Genomic DNA, 19,178 nt, shown 5'->3' on the forward strand with positions numbered 1-19,178 from the left:
CAAACAATAAACCTAACCTCAAGTTGAAAGCAGTGACGAGCTCGGAAAAGGATCAGTGTCCAACACCAATAATCAATAATAACACATGATATGATAATGCAGTAACAGTAAATAATTCAAAAGGTATCATATTGAACTCGTTCACAAGTACGGAAAACTAGGCATACTTTACAAGTATAAGAGTTAAAGACTAAATCTTCCATGGAAGCACTATGATACGAGTTTATCAAAGATCATTGATTTTTTTCCAAACTTTCAACAACAAATAAGGCATTTCATTTACTAGCTAGCCTGAGGAAAATACATCTCTATGCCTACATATCATGTATACATGTCAAGTCAATACCATATGTTTACCATTTAACATGAGAAAAACACATCTCTATGCCTACATGTCAAATATAAATGTCAAGTCAATAACACCACAGTAAAATCATCAAGTACACTCACTCTCAGCACACTCAAGATGCCTGGCATACATGCCCCTCACTATCACGCACACAATCACTCAGCACTTTACTGGTACCTGGCAAAAATGCCCCTCACCGAAGCACATATATCTCTGTGCCTACGCTCAGTGTAATATCAGACTCCAGAGGGGCAGATCCTGACCCAACTGCTAATCAATAGTCAATATGACCTGTTGCGTTATGTAACCTTATCCAAATAGCAATCTGTTGCGGAGTGTCACCTGATCCAAATAATAATCTATTGCGGCGTGCAACCCGATCCAAATAACACTCAAAATATGGCTCTATGACCCACATCAGTCATCAATCCGCTCAAGTCTTAATGGCTCACATCTCACATAATCCAATTATACAATATGGAGTATCACAATTTGCCACAAATTCAGCTCAAACTCATGCCACGTAGAAGGACACCGATAACAAGTGAGGCAGCATATCAAAAGTACATAGATATAGAGATATACCATGCGGATATAACGATCATGGCTGAACAGTATGACTACGGCTAAGGCAAATAGCTCAACATGGTAAAATAGCCCTATCATGTATCAAATAATCAAGCAGATAGCCTAAATATAATTTTTAGCTTGAATAATAACTCACGTAGTCATACAAATAGAGAAAAAATGTTATCAAAGTAGCATGATGGCAAAACAAGTCATATAATAGCCTAAAAACTACCCGGATTATGAATACTCCGGTGCACACACAAACGTCCATCACCTAGCACGTGTGTCACCCCCAACATATCTCAATATCACAGTTATCAGGGTTAATTACCCTCAGATCCAAGTCTAGATATGTTATTTACTTCGAACAAGTCAAAACAATACCGAGCAAGACAAAACAATACTCTAGAAATGCAATCTCGCACGAATCGACCTCCAAACGGCTCCAAACTAGCCAAAAGCAACTCAAATCATCAAATAATGCCATAGGAAACAAACGCAAACGATAAAGGTCGAATCTTTAATCAAATACTCAAAGTCAATAAAAAGTTCAACTCGGGCCCGCATCTCAAAACCTGACAAAACTCACAAATTCCGACAACCCATTCGAATACTAGTCAACCATACTAATTTCATCCAATTCCGACTCAGAATCATTGTTCAAAACTCAATTATTCACTTTAGGAATGTTTAGACAAAAACTCCCAATTTCTCTTTTGGATTCATCAATTAAATACCAAAATCGAAGATGGAATTATGTAATATAATCAAATCCGAGTAAAAAAATACTTATCCCAATCCTAATCGTGAAAATCCCCTCCAGGATCGCCAAAATCCGAGCTCTATAACTCAAAATGGGATATAATAACTCAAAATCTAAAATAGAGTACTTATATGCACTGCCCAGGTAAACCTTTCGCGATCGCGGGACCCACTTTGTGATCGTGAAGAACAAAGATGAACGCTGCTGGAATGAACTTTGAGTTTGCGTCAATTACATCGCAAACGCGATGACCACAAGCACTAGAACCCCGCGAATGCGCCAGCTCCCACGCGAACCCGATGGCAAACCCAGCTCCCACACTGAAAAACAATCACGAACCTACTACCGTGAACACGATGGTCAAATATCTCAAACCTCCGCGAATGCATTGAATAAAACACTAGCAGCTCACAGAACACTCCGAAATGGTCCAAAATCAAATCTGAACCCCCTCGAGCCCCTCGGGACCCTGTCCGAACATGCCAACAAGTCCCAAAATATAAAGTGGACCTGCTCGAGGCCTCAAATCACACATATCATCTTCAAAATCACGAATCGCACGTCAAATCAAGCTTAATGAACTATTTCAAATTCCAAAATTCAAAGCTTGCGCCAAACACGTCTAAACAACTCGGAATCAACTCAAATTTTGCACACAAGAACCTATGAATTTTTCAAACCTTCAAATTGCCAACTCTCGCCAATTAGTGCCAAAACCTTTTAGAAACATCCATATGCAAATACGAGTATACGCCCAAGTCCAAAATCACCATCCGAACCTAATAGAACCATAAAAACTCCAATCCGAGGTCAAATACAGAAAAGTTAAACTTGGTCAACTCTTCTAACTTAAAGCTTCCTAGTTGAGAATCATTCTTCCAAATCAATCCCGAACCACTCGAAAATCAAAACCGACGATACACGCATGTCATAATACACTATATGAAAGTACTCATGACCTTAAATCACCGAACGGAATGCAAATGCTCAAAACGACGGTCGGGTTGTTACAATTTGCCAGTCCACAAACTAGCTAAAAGCCAAAATATTGCAGGCAAATTCCGTGTTACTAATAGTTCCAAAAGTTTATAACAACTTCACAAGATTAGAAAAAAAAAACTTTAAGGCCCGTATTCCTCCTATATAAACTCATATATATGGCAGAGAAACTTCAAGTTGTAGGATCTTTATTCATAGGATATCATTTAATTGATTTGTTTTTGTCAACCACAAGCTTAACATGCATTTAGAGAAACTTCAAAGTCACAAAATAAAGCTTCAAGTTCTAGCTCTTGCAATCTTCTTCTTGTGGAAAAAGCTTTTGACGAGGGCATGCACCGCAACCAATCAAGTGGTTAATGGTCGATGTACTACTTATTCTGCCTCGATCTAGACGTACAGAACAAATTTTATATGTCATAACAAATGCAATCATCACAACTACATGGACGCAAACCCTAAACTCCTAAAGAGAGCGAGATATTCGTGTTTTAACCCGAAGAATTTCTTGTTATTATTTTTTTTTTTCAAGTGTACTCGTATTTTCATCAACAATTAGTTTAGCCAGAAAGATGGAGGATGTTTTTGTTGGATACATAATTTATGCTGAAAAAAAGAAGAGATCGAATACCTCCAATGGCAGAGAAGCCACAAAAATTGTGCAGCATCGATGAATCTGAACTATAATACAGTCTCCATGTTATCGATGCTAGTAAACTGTTTCTTTTTGTCTAATTCGCTGCTTTCAGGTTTCTTTTGCATGAACCTTATCTCTAACATTGCCAACGGCTTACATGCAAAAGAACATAGTATGTAAATTAACATATCTTTGTCTCTAAAAGATCAAACTCCTCCTCCATTATAATCTTGTTGTACATACAACTCTTTTTTTTGAAGTGAAAATTATAACGACTCGGTCGATCGCTTTGTGTATTCGAGTATTGTTCCCCTATTTGATACTTCTCGTATGAGTATCTGTTATTTTGTGACTTGCGGGGATGGTTGATTTCGTTTCGGGAAGGTTCGGAAGTGATTTGGAACACTTGGTATCCTTTTTGGAAGCTTAAGTTGTAAGAATTGACCGATGTTTGACTTTTGTGGAAACTACCTCAGATTGATGATTTGATGGTTCTAATATTTTTATATGGTGATTTTGGACTTAGGCGTATGTTCGGAATTTGATTTGAAGGTTCATAGAATGTTTTGGTACTATTTGCCAAAAGTTGACAATTTGTAGGATTGGAGAGTTCATAGGTTTGACCGAGGGTTGACTTTGAGGTTATCGAATTCGTATTGTTATTCCGGAAGTTGGAATGAGTTTGTTTTGTCATTTGAGACTTGTGTGCAAAGTTTTTTAAGATTGGTTAGGCTTGAATCAGATGCTTAGTATGAAGTTTAAAAGTTAATGAATTGGATAGGTTTGGGGAAGGTATTAGGACTTGTCAGTGTGATTGGACGGGGTCTCGAGGGGCTCGAATGTGTTTCGGATGAGTTTTAGAACATGTTGAAGTTTGAGGGCTGTTCTGGTCTTGTGTTTTCGCACATGCGAGGTTTGGAGTGTATGTGCAAGTCCGCAGATGCAGACAGGTGAGTGCAGAAGCGGAATTTGGGCATGGGACAGGGATTTTACAGGTGCGAAGTTTTGGTGCAAAAGTGGTCGTATACCGGCGAGGTTGTTCTGTAGGTGCGGCCTCAAAGAAGTGAGGACTTGCTTTGTAGAAGCGAAGAGGTGGTGATGTTATTGAGCTCGCAGATGCGAACATATTTCCGCAGAAGCGGAGTCGCAAAAGTGACTTTCGTGTCCGCAAAAGCGAATTGCTTGGTAGTGTTATTTTAATCGAGGGTTTGGCCTATTTTATCATATTTTTATATTGGGAGCTCGGATTCAGGCACTTTTTGAGGCGATTTTTACCCACTTAGATTGGTTAAGTATTTTTAACCCGGATTTATTTATTATTCATAATTTTATCCTTGATTTTGGTTTTTGGTTGATAAAAATCTAAAGGAGAAAATTGGGATTTCTGTGATAAGTTTTGAAAAAAAAATAATGGAGATTTGAACCCTGATTTGGAGTCAGTTTTGAATGAAATTTGTATGCTTGAACTTGTATCGGAATGGTATTCGAGATTTGTGAGTTTTATCGAGTTCCTAGAGGCGGGACCGGGTTGGTTTTTTGTGTTGACTTTGTGTATTTGATTAAGGACTCCACTTTTATAATTTAGATTTAATTTCTTTGCCTTTGTTTGACGTTATTGGGTTGTATTTGACTAGATTTGAGCCGTTTTGTGTTGGATTTTGAGGATTTGGGCATTTTTTATGAGTCTTACGCTACCGGGTGGAGGAAAAATCTCTTGGCTAACCTTGTTAAGAGGAAAACCCCTAGTTTGCTATGTGTTTAAGGTATTGGGGGTAGTGTATATACGTGATGGAGAGCGTAAATGCATTTATCGAATTTATATCATGACCAGGGTAGAACTAGAATATGTGCTCATTTGATTCATGAATTATTTGTCTTATGTGACTACGTTTGGTCTCTTACTCATGTTAGAAATCATGCCTAGGCTTATGATTAATTGTGAAGGTATGAGAACTTATCATTAATATGTTAAATTTCATGATTATCCATAGTCACATAGAGATTTCTTGAGCACATATCCGTATGATATTTATTAAGTCTGTGTGCACCTCTTATCGATAATTCTTGAGCCTATACATATATTTTGAATAATACATATGTGGTTTGGACTGAGGATTTTGGCACGAAGAGTAAGCGTGCGGATGAGATACAATCACCGCACGTTGGATATGATGATCGGAAATTGATTTATGAGGGATACTATTATGCCCCTCTTTGCTCTTGGATTGGATCCATCCCTCCGGAGTCAGGTGATAACCCATGTTACTTTGGGGCATGTGAACATAGTAGGTATATGGATTTTGTACTTGATCGATACATGAATTTTGTATCGGGTTATGTTGATACATGAATTGTGTATCGGGTACATGGATCTTGTATCGGTTGAGCATGCATTCTTATTGTTGACTCGTTTTGAAGTATTTATTCAACTATTAATTGTTACTCGACATCCTTATATGCTAATTGGGAGTCTCGACTCCGTTATTTGAGCATGTTATCTTGCAATTCTGTATCTAAGTAGCGTTATGGTTATTTCTGTGCTAGGAAAGCATGCTTAATACTATTCAACTGTTGATATCATTGACTCTTGTTATTCATGATATTACATATTGTTTCTATTCATAATTTTGTTATTATACTTGTGGTAAGTTTCCGGAAGCATACTAGCCTCGCCATTACTTTTTCGAGGTTAGGCTTGATACTTACTAGGTACCGATTGCGGTATACTCATTCTACACTTCTGCACATCTTATTATGCAGATCCTCAGGTGGGTCTTAGTAGAGCTTCCTGATTTGGCTAGGAGGCTATATGGAGACTTAGGGTGAGCTGCACTCCATGGTTTCGTTTTGCAGTTCCTGAATCCCTGCTCATTTACTATTTCTATCTATTTTGTATTTTTGAAAACTTGACATGTATACAGATTTGATCTCATTTCTGTAGTTGCTCGTGTACTTGTGCCATCTAGTTTTGGGGGCGTACTGTATTAGATGTGTTTAGGCTGTGTTTGGGTTTTTATTAGATATTATTACTAATTTGGATCATTATTGTATTAACTTATGATATAGCACTATAAATTACAGAAAATAGACTTAAATTATTGAACGTGAGTTGGCTTGCTTAGCAAGTTTGGCTAGGCGCCATAACGACCTTGAGGTGGTCTTTTGGGTCGTGACAACAACCTAATAAGACTCAACTAAAATCCAGAAGTTAAGTAATAAAAAATTGACTTGTCAATAAATGATATCCGTATTAAAATAAATAAATAACTAAAACTTCTTACTATATTATTAATGATACTTGTATTAGGTTCCTTTTTGGATTGCTAGGTTCTTGAAGATTTACCTACTATTACTAACATAATCTTTTTTTATCCCTAACAACTAAATTATTTGTGTTGGCGGGGGAGGGTGTTGGACACTATATCACTACACCTTACTGCTCCTACTATTGTCGTGTGTTTATACATGTTGCTAGGACTCCTAACCGTATTATATTTACTTTTGATACGGATAAAAAGGTACTCATCGCATGCAACCAATGTTAATCGAATTAATAGAAAACATTAGAGAAGATGTGAATTGAAGGTTGCCCCTTTTCAAAATAATTCTCTTTCCGTATCAAAGCTTAGGCAGAATATAGATTGGGACCTCCCCCGAACTGGTCTAATTACCCCTCTTAACTTGACGGTTCGATATCGTTGACTTCTTAAATGTTAACGTGGCAAAGAGTATGAATACACTATCTTTTAGGTGCATGTGATGAAAGTAAAATTAAAAAAAAAACATCTTTCAAGTGGAGTTTTTCCAAATATTAATTACAAAATAATCAAATACAATAATTAATTTGTTTTAACTTATTTCTACTTGTTTCATCTTAATATTCATTGCATATTTTATCCTAATTGTATTTTTTCCTCTTAGATGCAATGGCTATTTGTTTTAACTGTGTATTTCTTCTTCTTTTTTTCGGGATAAATATTTGAAACTCCATTAGTTTAGCTAAATAAAAAGAAGTTTTAGCCAATGTATTGGAGTTCAAATGGTGTATTTTGTAGAGTGAACAAATTGTGAATTTCTTCTTTTTATGAGATGATATTTTTTTAACTGTGTGTTAATTATTTTTCAGCTCAAATTCATAATATATTGTTGAAGTTCTATTATTTTTAGCAAAAAAACTTTTAGCCAAAATAATAGAGTTTCGACTGCGTATTTCATTTTTATTTCTTCTTTAGATGCAATAATTATTTGTTATAACTGTGTACTTCTTCTTTTTATGATGAAATATGTCAAAACATCTTGATTAAGATATCATTAATTTTAGCCAAAATAATAAAGTTGTGGCCAAAACAATATTGTTATAATTTTTGTTTATAGATTTGGCTCGAAGAAGATGACGAGCTCGAAACACACACTTAAATTATGCCCGCTAATCAAATATAGTATAATATAATATCGTATACACCGAAATTGGATTTAAACAGTATTCTCGTAGTTTCTAGCTTCGTTGCTATCCAAGATGATCAATAATTGAGATTTATAAGATATCTAACTAAAATTAACTAGGAATCTAAAGCAATTGACTAATGACAATTGCACCAAGGATCAAGTAAAGAAGGTTATCAATGGGAGAATATAGGGTTTTGATGGGATAGGTGCAAGATAATTGTTTGGGATCTAACTCTAGATAATTCACTTATAATGTTCAAGTGAGTCTCTCGAATTCACTCAATTATTAGTTCAAACATTAGGCAAAACTCCTCTCTCGATTAAGTCTTAACCTCTCAAGATGAACCAATTTAAGCACGTGAAGATATGCAAGAATGCGTAGTGGATTGGTCTTTAGGAGCACCTCTCTCGATTATCCTCCTAACTAGGTTTAATCAATGATTCAACTAGCCTCTTTCGATTACTAAGAAGAATTAATGAACTAAACCAACAATATAATGCAAAGATATCACAAGTTATGCCTCTCTCGATTGCATGAACAAGTGAATATAGATGCAACGATTAAATCATCCAAAAACGCTTCAATACATAAAAACTAGAGTTATAATTCACAAACAATCATCAATACACCAAATCCATCAAACCCTAAAGATAACTACTCCATAGACATGGAGCAATTCATCACAAATAAAGTTAAAGTATACGAAAATATAAATTCAATCCAAACTCGGGTCTTGAGTGAGAAAGGAGTGATGAAATCCTTGTACTCATGTTCTTCCAACTCCTCCTTATCCTCCTTAGGTCGAATATGCGTCAAAAGTCTAGAAAATAATATTTTTTTCATCTATTTATACCAAGTAGGGTCGGGCCTAGACGAAACCACCTTCTCCTAGCCGAAATAGGACATTTACTCTGTAAAAATTGCACAAGCGCCGCATGGGGCGACGCGCCATGTGGGGCATTAGTGGGGAAATCCAAAGAGCCAAGTTCTAACATACACTAGGAATTTGTACAAGCGTGGCACCCCACGCGGCGCCTCACGCATTGTGGCATTGGGAAATTCTCAAAGTGTGGTTCAAACTTCGATTTTTAATGTCCAGACTTGGTCCTCGACCCTCGAACATGATCCCGGTTTAATCCCTTGGGCTTTTACTCAGACTTCAAAGCTTCAAATAGCTCAAATTAGCTCCATAATATCTACATAGCTCGGAATCACTCCTACAAGGCATAAAACACACAATAAATGCAAAACACTATCAATTAACGCTCAAACATGAATAAAGTGCAGTAAATTAGAGTGCAATAAGTGACTAAAATACGAGATTATAGCCTACCATCAACACCCCACACTTAAACCATTGCTCGTCCTCGAGCAATCAAACTAGACTTTCATATAGATACGACCTTTATCAACCACTCTCATAACTCGTCACACCAATAATATTTAAAACAGCATAAGCACAATACCGTAACATCCTAGACTCAAAATGTGACTCAAAAGCACCACACATTATTTATAACCCGCTCACTTACTCTAGCACAGAGGTCAACGACATTACCTTTCCTTCATGAATCAAGTGCCCTCTCACAACAATAGAGAGTAGTTCCACACACAATGAAATTTAAGAACAATTAGGAACTCAAGATAGAAAGAATTCACTCACTCTCAGAAGTAACATTCATATGCCACAAAAGACGTACCATAGGCTTGCCCGTAGTGTACTACTCTGCTAATTAAGCTCATTCAGTCAAGGATCAAATAGGACTTTAATTGGTTGTAATGTAGGCTGCGGCATGGGTATGATATATTTGGATATAAGAGTGACTACACCTCCCTAAGCACTTTAATACATGTAATTAGCCATTAAAACTCCACACTTATGTCAAACCAAAACTCCACCTTCACATCAATATACATTAACTCCCTACTTGTTTAAGCACAATTACATCAAGTTACCACTATCAAGGAACATTTTTCACAATCATACACTTAGTTTTTTTCTTTTTCAATTCAAGTAGCTCTTACTTTTTCAAAACAGTGCACCTTCTTCCTTATTTCAATAATTCCACTCTAAAGCCAAACCAACCAACCTACACTTTACCTTTTACAAAGTTCATAACAAATTCAAGTACCCACGAGAGGTAAAAGTTCAAATAGATGGTCAATTCAATCAAATGGGTAAGGCTTGTACTGTGGTTGCCAAAGAAATAGGATTACATGCCCAAAGGGGTTAACTACAATACATAACAATTAGGTGGGTAAAAGCTTATAACTCGCTCAACAAAGAAATACCTAAATCACTTCCAAGACTGAATAAAACTACTATTTCACTTTGCAAACAGACAAGGCAAGTTCTAGACATCAAATATAATGCACAGAATACACAAGATCTCACACACACCTGGCACATAACTCACTCAGTATTGGACTATCAAAACACTCTAGTCAAAGCAGTTAAGCAAAGTTAAGATCATACAATTTAAGGTACTTATACAAGAGTCTAAAACTGAGCCTAAGCGTCACAACTAAAGCACTTACTATTCTCAAGGCATAATAAGATCAAGAGATATTGCTTTCAATTCAAATCATAGCACAAGGTTTCATACTACTCTACAAAACAAAAACTAACTATACCCGATTCAAACAAAACCCTTGAAAAAGAACCGCGACACAAAGAAAAACCAAGAGGGAATTATTACACTACCTACAAAAATTAAAATCTTTTTATCTTTTTTTTCCGACTTTAATCCCTCAAGAAACCTGTCGATATATCCATCGTCGGGAAAAATAAAAAATTTTAAATTTTTTATGTTTTATGATGCTTCTTTTTTCTATCTCTCACTACTACAACTAACAATAAGAAAACTAATATACATACATACATACAACATATCCCCCACCCTATACTTTAAGTTGTGGCATGTCCCCATGACACACAACTAAAAAACATAAGGCAAAAGAAACTTCCCTGAACATCTAGTCGGGGTCTGAGTCGAAGTCGGGGTCTATTCCTCACCTTCGAATTAATGCACACATCCATGCAGACATCTTCTTCTCAGCCTTTTTAGGGGTATACCCCATATTTATCTTTCTCGCTCACCGCGCCCTTCTCATTCGAACCCTTCACTTTCTGCTCAACAATTGCAGTTGGTTTTTCCTTTTGTGCCCCCTTTTCTACATTCATCTCAAAAGTCACAGTCTCCTTACCCACTCTAAGCATGAGTTTTCTCTCGTGTATATCTAATATAGCTCTAGCCGTCGCTAAGAATGGTCTTCCTAGGATGAGGGGGACCTCCTTAGTTTCCTCCATATTCATCACTATAAAATCCACAGAAAATACGAACTTATCTACCCGAACTAACACATCTTTCACTATTTCCTCGGGTATTATAGTCGTCTGGTTTGCCAGCTGCAAAGATATGGGTGCAGACCTCATCTCTCCAATCTCCTTCTGCACTTTCCTGTAAATAGATAGAGGCATTAAATTAATTGAGGCACCATAATCACATAAAGACTTATCAAAATTAATAGCTCCTAAAGAGCAAGGTATAGTAAAACTCCCTGGATCTCCACACTTTTGTGGGAGTTTATTTTGCAATATCGCACTACAATGCTTTGTGAGCTTGACCACTGAAGTCTCTTCTATCTTTCTCTTCTTTGTCAGGATTTTATTCAAGAATTTGGCATAAGCAGGTATTTTTTAGAGCACTTCTATGAATGGTAAGTTTATATAAACCTGTTTCAGCACATCCAGAAATCTCCCAAACTACTTGTCCAGCTTTTCTATATATAGCTTTTGGGGGAAAGGTAAAGCAAGCATATGCTCGCTCTCATCATGTTCCTCCCTTCTCGAAGTTTCCTCCTTCTTAGTTTTCTCAGCTTTTATCTGGCCCTTCTTCTTTTTATCAACATAATTATTCAGGTGCTCCCCACTTTCTTTTTCAAGTATCACATCTTTTTGGATCGGGGTAGGATCTTTCATCACTTGCCCACTTCTCAAGGTTACATCATTCACTATTTTTTTAGGATTTCTCTTAGTATCAGCATGGAGAGTCCCTGGAGCCCTCTCAGATAATACTGTTGCAATCTGTCTCACTTGTCTCTCCAAGTTTCGAAAATATGTTCCCAATTCTTTGATAGCTTCTCCATGGGTGTCCAGCCTCTCATCTGTCTTGATAATGAAAGCTTTCATCAGATCCTCTAGACCAGGATGAATGTGCTGTTGAGGCTAAAATTACTGCCTCTACTGATTTTGGTATGCTGGAGCTCCATGTCCCTGGGGTCTAGATGTATTTTGTTGCCAAGCATTCACATTACCCCCAGGAGAACTCCATGATAAACAAGGGTGCCTCTGACCCATTCCATTAAAATTGTAGTTTCCCACAAATTCACTTCCTCAGTTGAGGCTTGACACTCATGAGTAGGGTGTCCTTTTCCACATATAACACAAACTGGGTGAGGCTCATTTTGTATCAAGGCTAAGGTCAGCTTTCTTATTTCTTTGGTCATAACATCAAGTTGTACCTGCACAGATGTGTTAGGATCGCCTTGGTGAACACCGGTTGATCTTCTTCTTTCAGCACTCTCAGGGGGCCATTGATTTGCATCTTCAGACTACTCATCAAGAATTATGACTATCTCTTCTGGAGTCTTCTTCATCAACGGGCCTCCAGCTGCATTGCTCAATGTTCTACGTGAGGCCGTTGTCAATCCATCCCAAAAGTCCTGGAGTTGCATCCAGAGTTTAATTCCGCTATGTTGACACTTCCGAATAATCTCTTTAAACCTCTCCCATTCTTCAAAAACAGTTTCAGTCTCTTTCTGGCAAAAGTTATGGATTTCTCTTCTAAACTTGCCCGTCTTATCTGATGAGAAATATTTATCAAGAAATTTTCTGGTCATATCCTCCGATGTTCTAATCGATCCCGTGGGTAAACTTCGAAGCCACTATTTTACATCATCTTTGAGTGTGAAGGGGAGTGCCCTTGAGTACACTGCATCTCGTGATATAACATTGTATTGAAAAATGTTTATAATCTCCTCGAAGTCCATTAGATGTGTATTTGGATCTTCGTTTGGCTTCCCTATGAAGACACAACAATTCTGAATGGTTTGAAGCAACCCATGCTTCAACTCGAAATTGTTAGCTGCAATTAGAGGTGGTCTAACACTTGATAAGCCTTGATTGTAGACCGGTCTAGCATAATCACCTAGTGGTCTCCCAGACATAGGAGCTATATTTCATAACTGGTCTGCAGCCAAGGGTTGATTCTGAGCAATTCTCCGACCCCTTTCTTCTTCATAGATGATCTGTGCATCTCTAATAGCTGCTTCCTCAGCATCCCGTGCAACTTTTTCTCATTGTTGTGCTGCCTCCCTCGCATCCAAATCTACATTATCATCACCGTTTCCAGCCATAGTTTCTTTGGTTGAGGATTGACCAACCTTTTCTGATGTTTTGGTGAGATCTCTTTCCTTCCTCAGCTGTCGCAATTGTTTTTCTGTCTCGGGCTCGTATGGTAGCACTTCCTTCGCAGAAGTTTTAGTCATGCACCAATCTTAACCTGTAACCTGCGCACAATCAAAGAACACCAACCGTAAAAGGGAAAAAAATTAAATAAAAAGATAAAAATATTCCTGAATTAGCACTACAAACTACTTCAAACACTATTGATTGCCAATCCATGGCATCGGCTCGAAGAAGATGATGAGCTCGAAACACACACTTAAATTATGCTCACTAATCAAATATAGTATAGCATAATATCGTATCCACATGGATTGGATTTAATCAGTATTCTCGTAGTTTCTAGCTTGGTTGCTATCCAAGATGATCAACAATTGAGATTTATATGATTTCTAACTATAATTAACTAGGAATATAAAGCTATTGACTAATGACAATCGCACCAAAGATCAAGAAAAGAAGGTTATCAATGGGAGAAGATAGGGTTTTGATGGGATAGGTGCAAGATAATTGTTTGGGATCTAACTCTAGATAATTCACTTCTAATGTTCAAGTGAGTCTCTCGAATTCACTCAATTATTTGTTCAAACATTAGGCAAAACTCCTATCTCGATTAAGTCTTAACCTCTCAAGATGAACCAATTTAAGCGCGTGAAGATATGTAGGAATGCGTAGTGGATTGGTCTTTAGGAGCACCTCTCTCAATTATTCTCCTAATTAGGTTTAATCAATGATTCAACTAGCGTCTTTTGATTATTAAGAAGAATTAATGAACTCAACCAACAATATAATGCAAAGATATCACAAGTTATGCCTCTCTCGATTGCATGAACAAGTGAATATATATGCAATGATTAAATCATCCAAAAATGCTTCAATGCATAAAACTAGAGTTATAATCCACAAACAATCATCAGTACACCAAATCCATCAAACCCTAAAGAGAACTACTCCATAGACATGGAGCAATTCATCACAAATAAAGTTAAAGTATAGGAAAACATAAATTCAATCCAAACTCGGGTCTTGAGTGGGGAAAGAATGATAAAATCCTTGTGCTCGTATTCTTCCAACTCCTCCTTAGCCTCCTTAGGTCGAAGATGTGTCAAAAGTCTAGAAAATAATATTTTTTCATGTATTTATACCAAGTAGGGTCGGGCCAAGACGAAACTACCTTCTCCTAGCTGAAGTAGGACATTTACTCTGTAAACATTGCACAGGCGCGCCACATAGGGCAACGCGCCATGCGGGGCATTAGGGGAAAAATCCAGAGAACTAAGTTCTGACAGACAATAGGAATTTGTACAAGCACGGCACCCCACGCGCCGCGACAGTGGGAAATTCTCAGAGTGCGGTTCAAACTTTGATCTTTGATGTCCAGACTTGGTCCTCGACCCCCGAACACGATCCTGGCTTAATCCCTTGGGTTTTTACTCAGACTTCAAAACTCCAAATAGTTCAAATTAGCTCCACAATCTCTATATAGCTCGGAATCACTCCTATAAGGTATAAAACACACAATAAGTATAAAACACTATCAATTAAAGAACAAACATGAATAAAGATTATCATACTGCCAAGTTCAAAGGGAAATTAGGCCAACACAAAGTTTAGGTATAAACTGAATAAAAGTCATCTATTCTGCCAATTTGGAGTGTAAATGGATAACAACTATAAATGCAGAATAAAACAAATTAATTACCCTTAATGAAATTATTTTCTTAAATTCTTCGATAAAGCTAAATATTGTCCACATTCAAACTCGTTATACACGTGAAATACACTCATTTTATCTAGCTCTAGCCGTTAAGCTGCCATATGTGCTAGGTCAACTGTCCAACACTTGAACGAGTGAAGGTGCCTAGATAAAATGTTGTGGAGTAAAAGGGATGGAATGTCAAAACTAAACAAGTAGAGGTCTAAATAACCTTATTCGGCCTTTGTTTTAAATACCACAAGTTTCAAAGTATTTCTTTTTTAAATAATTTCTCAATTTAAATATTGTCACATAAATTGTTACGAGACAACATTATTTTAAGAGTTTGACGAAATGAAGGAGTTTGATATTTTTAATACGATTAGTGTAATGACCCGACTTGTCATTTTAAGAATTAACATCCCGTTCGGTGACTTGAGATCTCGAGAAGCCGTTGCATTCCCACAATTCAAGCACCGAAAGGTCTACTACTGCACCCCCCCCCTCCAAGACTAGATGACATACCGCAACTATAATCAAGAGTACATAGCCCTTCATAGTCCATCCACATCATCACAAACCGTCGGCGCATAGCTAATATCGAGTGTGCAACATGACATATGAGTGAATAGGAAGAAATATATAGGCGCCAAGCTGAAACAAAGACGCACGATGTGGAAAGAAAGATGGGAAGTTTCCTAGAAGCCCTATAGCCTCTCGAAGATAGGTATAGACATCATCATACCAATCTGCAAGATTCTACTAGACACTTGCTCATGACTCGTAGAACCTACGAACCTAGTGCTCTGATACCAACTTGTCACGACCCAAAATTCAACTAGTCGTGATGGCACCTAACCCAACTCGCTAGGTAAAACCAATAACAGTCAACACAATTCTAATAAAATAAAAGTGAACAACAAATGATATAATCGAATTCTATACAATATCCCAAGGACTGGTAGTACAAGTCATGAGCTACTACGACTGGATTTTTGCAATAACTGATATGAACTAAATACAACTTCTATTTGAAATGTACATAAACAGAATTCAACTCTAAAACAACCCAAGGACAAGTGAAAGCTAAATCCGGAAAGCAGGTACATCTCCAATATCAGCTCCCATAATCCACCGCATCTCCTCCAAGATCTGCACACAAGGTGCAGAAGTGGAGTATGAGTACAACCGACCCCATGTACCCAATAAATATCTTGACTAACCTCGGTGAATTAGTGACGAAGCTTTTAGGTTAAAAAATACTCACTGATATAACTTGTGCAATTGAATTTGCAATAGAAACAATACTAGAACATAACAGAGAAGATTACAAGAACAAATATGTGAAGTGGTACATGATTACAAGAAGAAATTACAGTCAATAATTATCAATACCACAACAAATCTTTTCCTTAAAGCGATGACCATCAAACTACGGCAGTAAACCAGAACTTTCATAGTGTGAGAAATATACTCAAGATATCAAATCAAATGATACCGCAACACCTTTCGTGCGTTTATCTTATCCTCACCAAATATATGAATGTATTTCAAATCAAATGGCACGGAAACACCTCTCGTGCATTTATCTTTTCCTCACCAAGCATATGTATAACAATATTAACTAGGTGAAAGAAATACCGACAACAGTAATGACAAAGTGGGAAGTACATAGGTAGCAATAACGAACAAGGCAGTGCATATGAACAAAGATAATAGACTAGGTGAGAGGCATAGAAGTAATGATAGCAACTAAGATAGGAGAACATAAATTTCACTAGCTAACATGGTATGCTTATACGAAAGTGCAACAAATAAGAAATGGCATAAATGTAGATATAACAAACAAGAAGTAAAGCATGATCTTTATAAGCTAAACAAAATAGAATGCATGGATAATTAGCATTGTAGAAGTCTTATACGAAAGGGTAACAAGTAAGAAATGGCATAGATGTAGATATAACAAACAAGAAGAAAAGCATGATCTTTATAAGCTAAACATATAGAAGGCATGGATAATATAACAACAATTTAGGTAGAGAACAAAGACAGAACAACAATGACAAATCACATAGAAAACATAGGTGCAACAGTAACAACTCAAGATAAAGGCATAAATGTATACACAAGGAAAATATATCATAATATAATACATGTCTCCCGTCCTCGCCTGCACGGAAACATCCTTCGTGCCATGAACACATGCTAATATAAAAATAATAGCACGACACCACCCTTCGTACTTTTACTCTCGTCCTCACATGATAATGTAAATACAATGGCACGGCATCACCCTTCGTGCTTGACTCTCTTCCTTATACTCTTGCTCATATGACAATGTATATGGAAGGGCACGGCATCACCCTCTGTGCTTTACACTCTTCCTCACCAAGCATATATATATCAATAACAAGCAAGGTAGGAAGCATGAATAACATCAAGAAGATGATTAAGCAAATACTCCAAATGAACATCAATCACAACTTTCAAGCCAATAACAACTCAATAAACCTCAAGAATCTTATTGTTCAAGTATCTCAACAAATCTCAAAAGATATTTTCAAATAAAGTATGGAATCCAAATATATCAAGAATAACGTTCGTAGTGATATATTTGTGATTAGTTATAGTGATGACCGAATTGAGCACATCAATAGTTTCACAAAAAGTCCATCAAATTTTAATCAAGTTATAATAAGCTAAATCATGATTTCTAGTATTTAACTTCATATTCATATTAATCTAGAAGTCAAGTAAAACATGAAGCAAGAAGGTCGCACATTCCAACAAGGCACAAATAATCATATAATATACCCTCAGGCATGATTAACCCTGGCACATGCATATATGCTCGTTACCTCGTATATGTATCACTCCCGCATGTAGGAAACAATATCAAATAGTAGAAAAAAAATTTCCAACAAAGTTTGACAAGACACTTTCCTCGAACAAGCCAAATCGATACACTAGAAGCATCATCCCGCATAAATCGACCTCTGAACAGCTCGAAACTAGCCAAAAGCAACTCAAAATCATCAAATAATGCGATAGAAAGTAAACCCAAATAATAACGGTCGAATCTTTAATCAAATACTCAAAGTCAACGAAAAGATTAACCCGAGGCCGCATCCCGGAACCTGAAAAACTGACAAATTTTGATAACCCACTCGGATACGAGTTCAACCATACTAATTTCATCCATTTCCGACCTCAAATCGGCCTTCAAATCATCAATTTATATTTTAGAAATGTTTTTACTAAAATTCTCAATTTCTTCAATTTGATTCATCAAACAATCGCAAAATTCAAGGTTAGAATAATGAAATATAAATAAATTCGAGTCAAAAATACTTTACCAATCCAAATTGTGAAAATTTCCTCCAAAATCGCCCAAATCCGAACTCAAAAGTCTTGTGAGAAAAAATGACTAAATTTCGGAACAAGCAAAACAATGCAGCAGTTGTTATAGCTTGAATTACATACTAGATGAACCTAAAACTTATATTTGATAATTCCAACATAATCCTTGCAAGATTACACCCAAGATAGCCTTTTGAATTACCCAATTTGGCCTTACAATGAGAGAGATATGATGTTTTGAAGTTTTAAAGAAATCTGAAAATTTAAGGGACAAAAATGACATTGTCGTAAATATTTTACACCAGAAAAGCAGCAACAAAAGACTCTTCGTTTTAGCACCCAAAATTCATTCGGAACCTCCCGGACACAAACCAAATATGCATTTCAATCAAAAAACACATTACGAACCTTCTAGCGCACTCAAAACACCGAAAAGAGGTCATCTTGACCCGATATTGACCATGGTCAAACTCAAAATTCTTAAATTAACTAATTTCTCAACCAATGATCAAAAACACACTCGAGCCCCTCGAGACCCCATCCAATCATACCAAAAATTACAAATACACTATCCAAACTTATCCTAAGCCTCAAAACACCCACAAGAACATCACAACAAAGAATTGAGGCTCAAACCGAATAGAATTTGTCTTAAGTTGTTAAATCTTCATTCTTTTAAAAGAGTGTCAGAATCACACTTAAACACTTCGAATTACTTCTAAATTTTGTACACAAGTTTAATACAACTATATAGACCTATCCAAAGTCTCGGAACACCAATTGGTGTCCAATAACATCAAAGTCAATATTTGGTCAAACTTTTAAACCCTTAAGTTCTTCAAAATGCCAACTTACGACAAATAGTATGAAAACCTTCTAGGAACCTCCAA

The 19,178-nt window shown here is 36.7% G+C and overlaps 1 non-coding gene across 1 annotated transcript; it reads left to right on the forward strand.

Annotated features, from left to right (window-relative positions):
- Nucleotides 1-12,512: 12,512 nt before the first annotated feature.
- On the forward strand, nucleotides 12,513-12,619 carry LOC117275649 (small nucleolar RNA R71). The gene has a single exon (XR_004505843.1). It is a non-coding gene; the product is annotated as a small nucleolar RNA R71 (small nucleolar RNA).
- The last annotated feature ends 6,559 nt before the right edge of the window (nucleotides 12,620-19,178 follow it).

Source organism: Nicotiana tomentosiformis, chromosome 4 (genome assembly GCF_000390325.3).
Source record: "Nicotiana tomentosiformis chromosome 4, ASM39032v3, whole genome shotgun sequence".
NCBI classification, from domain to species: domain Eukaryota; kingdom Viridiplantae; phylum Streptophyta; class Magnoliopsida; order Solanales; family Solanaceae; genus Nicotiana; species Nicotiana tomentosiformis.